The sequence below is a fragment of the Lepus europaeus genome, chromosome 13 (assembly GCF_033115175.1).
Source record: "Lepus europaeus isolate LE1 chromosome 13, mLepTim1.pri, whole genome shotgun sequence".
Classification (NCBI taxonomy): Eukaryota; Metazoa; Chordata; class Mammalia; order Lagomorpha; family Leporidae; genus Lepus; species Lepus europaeus.
In genome coordinates this window covers 53,746,138-53,752,318 of record NC_084839.1, presented here as the reverse complement: position 1 = coordinate 53,752,318, position 6,181 = coordinate 53,746,138, and the positions used below count along the sequence as shown (strand labels likewise).

The following is a 6,181-nucleotide window of genomic DNA, read 5'->3' as shown; positions in this document are numbered from 1 at the left end:
TTATAAATTTGAAGATTCTGGGGGAGTTATTGACAGAGTTGCTGCTGTGAATATTAACAGAGTGTTTATGTAGCCTTCACTGAAGCAGTGAAAGTCTTAATTAGATTGGAATTGGTCTTTTGGCAACTTTGCAATATTTGCTTCCTCAACATACCAGAATGTTACATGTCTGATAGTGATATCTTTCAGAAGAATTATTGAGTACAAAATGTCAAGATATCAAAGGTGTTTAATCATAATGAGATCAGATTTATCAACTCTAACTTGCCCACAATTTATATTTTTTAGACTATATTTTTCATTGCTTGATAACAATGTGGCCAAGAAGGAGTTTTTTAACTAGACAATAGCATCAAATATTAAAACGGAGCAAGGGGAGAGAGAGAGAAAGCACACATTTTAATACATGGACTCTATTTTAAGAAAATAACTTTACTGAAATTCCAAAGTAAAGTGCAAAGTGACTCTTTTATTTACTTATTTATTTATTGGAAAATCAGAGTTACAGAGGGAAAGACGGAGAGAGATCTTTCATCCACTGATTACTCCCCAGATGGATTCAATGGTTGGGGCTTGGCCAAGCTGAAGTGGGGAGCTAGGAGCTTCTTCCAGTTCCTTCATGTAGGTAGCAGGGTCCAAGTACTCGGGCCATCTTCCACTGCTTTCCCAGGTCACTGGCAGGGAGCTGGATTGGAATTAGAGCAGCTGGAACATGAACCAATGCCCCTAAGGAATGTTGGCACTGCAGGCAGCAGCTTTTCCTTCGATGCTGCTGTGCTAGTCCCAGTGATTACATTTACAACAGGTGTATTTAGAGATACTAACTCCAAGCAGTAGCTCAGTAAAACCTCTTGTGTTAGTAAAAAATAAAGCAAGGGACCGACTTGTTATGTCATAGTACCACTTTCAGAACATGACAATAGAGTCTACAGTTCCTGATTTCTTAACAATGACTTGGATGACATTTTCCTAGATTTATCAATAACTAGATTCTTCACTTAGAAGTATAATCTTTTATCAATTGTGTATATGTGTGCGTGTGTTTGATCTTCTAGTTTTACCAATAAGTTAAAATTAGGGAAATTATATGCCATCTATTTCCTTTTGCTCATTTTTGAATTGAATAAACATATAAGGATTGGCATACAGATAAAGCTACCTTAGGGATACCAAGATTATTTATCTTTTGAGGCCTCAATTGGCTAAATATTTTTCAGAAACTCATCAACCACTTTTACAGAAGACTTTCTTCATTCTTCAGAAAGAGATATGGGTATGGGGTAGGACCATGTAGTTGAATGTAGGAGACTGAACAGGACTTTGTGTAAGTAGTGGAAACTTTATAATTTCTTTAAAACTTAAAATTTATTTGATCAAATTTACTGAAGAATAATCTATGCACATCACATTCTATCCATTCAAAGTGTATAATGTGATGAATTTTGACAAATACGTAATAGAATTCTACAAAGTGCAAATTAAGATATTGGAAAACCAAAAAGAGATCTACAGCTTTCTGGTTTGGGGCAGAAGGAAGAATTGACTATAATGAATGGAAATGGAAGCACATTCTATCCTGATTGTGGCTATGATTTCATAGGTGTACTTTTTTTAAAAGGTTTATTTTATTATTTGAAAGGCAAAGTTACAGGGGGTGTGGGGAGAAAGAGAGAGAGAGAGAGAGAGAGAGAGAGAGAGAGAGAGAGAGAGAGAGTCTTCCATCTGCTGGTTCACTACCCAAATGGCCCAAATGGTCGGAGCTGGGCTGATCTGATCTGAAGCTAGGATCGAAGAGCAAGGAGCTTCTTCTGGGTCTCCCATACTTGTGAAGGGACCCAAGGACTTGAGCCATCTTCTACTGCTTTCCCAAGCCATAGCAGAGAACTGGATCAGAAGTGGAGCAGCCAAGACTTGAACCAGCACCCACATGGGATGCCAGCACTGCAAGTGGTGGCTTTACCTACTATAGCACAGTGTTGGCCCCCTTATAGGAGTACTTTTAAAAGATTTATTTTATTTATTTGAAAGAGTTACATAGGGATAGAGGGTGAAAAGAGAGAGAGAGAAAGAGAGAAGAGAGAAAGAGAGAGAGAGAGAAAGAGAGAGAGAGAGAGAGAGAGAGAGAGAGAGAGAGAGAGAGAGAGATATCTTCTGTCTGCTTGTTTACTCCCCAAATTGCTGTAATGGCTGGGACTGGGCCAGGTGGAGGCCAGGAGCCAGGTGCTTCATCTGAGTCTCCCAAGTGGGAGCAGGTGCCCAACTACTTGGGTCATCTTCCACTGCTGTCCCAGGCACATAAACAGGGAGCTGGATCAGAAGTGGAACAGTTGGGACTCATACTGGTGCCCACATGGGATGCCAGCATTGCAGGAAGTGGCTCAACTTATTATGCCACAGCACCAGCCCTGGTGTAAGAGCTTTTGATCAGAAACGTTCTGAGATTCTCTTATTTTTTTTTTAAATGGACTGTGTGAGTATTGATTCAGGCTTATTTCTGTGTAAGGGTTTTCTAGGGGATTTGTTCTCAATTTCTTCTTCCTATTTGAGTCATAAAGGTTTTCAATAGAAAACTCAAAAAATGATAATATCTTATGTAGAAATTCATTATATACAGATTGAAAGTAAGTGCTTTATGAAGTTGATGTTTACAGAAAGTTAAATGCTCATGATTTGCAGTTTAATAATTTGCATAATGATAAAGGCTATAAAATGAAAACTAAGGAATGCATAGAAAAGTAATACTAAGTCTCATGAATATGACCAGACTCTGGAGTGCTTCACTGGGATCAGAGATTCATGTCATCCCCACTGTCATGGGCACTTTTGCAGCATTATCTTAACTTCACAGGAGAGAAGTAATTAATGATGTTATCTTTGCAATATACCTTATATACTAACTCTACCTACTTTTGATAAAATCATTCCATTGCTTTCTATCATTTCTCTTTCTAATTTCAGTATAATTTCTTCTTTGGAAAAATTTTAGATTTTATTATAATTACCTTATAGAGCTGTGTATGTCCTTAACCTTTGCTGAAGAAATACAGTGGGCAAAAAGCAAATCCTAACTTACATTTATGGAATAAATTTGTTGTATTCAAAGTTGCTGTTCAAATAGGAGCTCTAATTAACCTGCTAAGAGTCAAATTGGGGACATGAGGTCTTTGGGAAACTGCCATGTACCTCATTATGCCATAGTCGTCTGCATTCCTTTACTACAATATACTCAATCTCAGCTCTGCATTTACATTTGCAGATAGATAGACAACTCCTACGAATACATTCTAGAAATGTTCCTCCTCTGGAATATTTTTATTTTAATGAAATCATACCACAGAAACTGAATACGTGAAGCTTTAAAAGATAGTATTTGTTTAAATTAATGGAAGGAAGAGGATTTGAAGGTCCATAATGATTTTTTTAAGATTTGTTTATTTGAAAGGTAGAATGACAGAAAGAGAAGGAGACAGAAAAAGAGATCTTTTTGTCTGTTGGTTTACTACCTAAATGACCGCAACCACTAGGGTGGGATTAGACTGAAGCCTGGAGCCAAGAACTCCATCTGGGTCTCCCACTGGGTGGCAGGGATCTAGGTACTTTCACAATCTTCTTCTCCTTTCCCATGCACATGAGCAGTGGGTTTGATCCAAAGGATAGGAGCTGAGACTGGAACCACCACTCAGACATGGGATGCTGGCCTTGTAACCAACAGATTAACCCACTGTACCACCATGATTTTGTAGTGATTTGATTTTCAGATTTGATACTGGCATAGGATATATATTGTGTAGATACTTAGTAGTCTAGAGATCTTGAAGAAAAATCAAACAGGCAGCTGATACTATATGTTACTGTTTTTGTAAGAAATATAGTATAGTGCTCGCTTTGGCAGCACATATACTAAAATTGGAATGATACAGAGAAGATTAGCATGGCCCCTGCACAAGGATGGCATGCAAATTCGTGAAGCATTCCATATTTAAAAAAATATAATATAGATTTCAATTCCATATAAGTTGCATTGAATTAAGCAGCAGAATATAGAACTCATTTTTCTTGCAATGTAACTTCTTGGGCCAAGTGTTTTCATTGTCTGTATAATATCTGAGATATATCTGAACACTATTCAGTAAACATTCTTTGAGACTCGTATGTTCTTAACCTTTGCTGAAGAAATATGAAACATTGTCCTTGCCATTATACTATTTATAATGACAAAAATTAAAGAAAATTTAGTACTTCATTGCATGGATTTAAGAGAAATTAAAAGAAAGAGGTAGAAAAGTCAAATTCATTTGGAAGATGAGATTTCCAGAACTGTGTTTGAAAGAGAGATAAGTTTTGTAATTGCCTGAGTTATCACAGATTTGTAAGGGCTATGGAAAAGTCATTTGATAGGTAAGTAGAGAATAATATCATGGAAATTGCTTTTCGCATGTACCTTGAGACAGTATTCAACTGGGGTAAGTGGTATGTGTTTAAGAACTTTAATTTAGTGGTGGTGTTTCAGTGTTTGTGTAGTTTACCATGCAAAGGGTTGTCCAAGCATCAACATCTTTGGCATTACCCAGTACTTTGTTAGGACGGCAGAAGCTTATGACCCAGTCCAGCCTTACTTGATCAGACTCTGCACTTCAGCAAGGTCCCAGGTGATGTAAATGCACAGTACAATTTTAGAACTACTACTAGACATCCTGGAATCACTTAAGAAGCTATAAAAATCCTGATGCTAAGTCACATTCCATGTCTGTTATCCGTCAAGTCAAAATGTCATGAGTAGCTAGAGCAATGAGTGTTAGGATTCTTTTTAAAAATTTTCTCAGGAAGTTCAGTTTGCATCAGTTTGGGCATCAGTGTACAAGGTATCACCACCTTGGCTCTTAGAGTAGCAAGTGGAATTCAGGAGCATCTCTCAATACTTTATAAACATGGACTAAGTTGCCTTTACAAATTCTCCCTGAGTACCTACAGGTATTAGCATATCCTTTTAATCTGTGTGTGAAAATTTAATTAGACATCATTTGAGCATCTGCTCTTGAGACTGACTTCACTTTTCTCACGATTTTTCTTCAGACAGGTTTGGCTGCATAAAATATAAAACATTGAAATTTCTGTTTCCCTTAAGGAATATGCATTAACACAATTTGATCAAAGATAAATATGATGAAGTAAAATAGGATGTACTGTAAAATAACGTATTCTCCCTCTATGACAATTCATCTTAAATTCCCTTTTGCCTGGATAACTCCTCTAATGAATACAGATATTTTTATCTTTTAAAATAATTATTTCTTTTCCCTAAGTTTTGAATAATAGTCAGGAAAGTATCATTATTTAATCATTCATACTGATAAGAATGCCTTTAAAAATGATAAGCATTCAAGGGAGTAAAACATTACATGTTAGACATTTGGGGAAATCAAAGAGAATCAATATATCTTGGAAATACATTAATATACCTTTTGTACTTTCCTATGGAACTTTCAGAGAGGTTTATGAATCTAAATTTGAATTAGAACTGAAAGAATCAGGTATCTATTTTCCTGTATATTGCTGCCATTTAATTTTTCAGTTTTACTTACATGTATGCTTACACTGTACCTCAGTAACTTTCCTTAAGTTACACCTAAGGCCACAATGAAAAATAATACAAAACATCATTATAAAGCATCCTGAAGTTACATTTGGAGGTAAACAGGACCAATATAAATGTATTTCTTTCACAAATAGTATTTTGATATTTTTCCAAGTATTTTTGTGTTTATTTGTATATTAACTCTTTTTTTAAAAAGATTTATTTATTTATTTGAAAGTCAGAGTTCATAGAGAGAGAAGAGAGGCAGAGAGGCAGAGAGAGAGAGAGAGAGAGAGAGATCTTCCATCCGATGGTTCATTCCCCAATTGGCCACAACAGCCAAAGCTGCGCCAATCTGAAGCCAGAAGCCAAGGACTTGGGCCATCTTCCACTGCTTTCCCAGGCCATAACAGAGAGCTGGATCAGAAGTGGAGCAGCTGGGTCATAAACTGGTGCCCATATGGGATGCCAGAGCTTCAGGCCAGGGCGTTACCCACTGCGCCACAGCGCAGGCCCCCATTCTACTTATATTAAATACCAAGAATAAACAAATCTGTTAGACAGAAAGTAAACTTGTAACAGTGAGGAGTGAATGGGCTGTTGCTG

General features: G+C 36.8%; 1 non-coding gene across 1 annotated transcript; it reads left to right on the top strand.

Moving 5' to 3' along the window:
• The first annotated feature begins 3,876 nt into the window (after positions 1-3,876).
• On the top strand, positions 3,877-3,983 carry LOC133773127 (U6 spliceosomal RNA). Its single transcript, XR_009867901.1, has one exon. It is a non-coding gene; the product is annotated as a U6 spliceosomal RNA (small nuclear RNA).
• Positions 3,984-6,181: the final 2,198 nt, after the last annotated feature.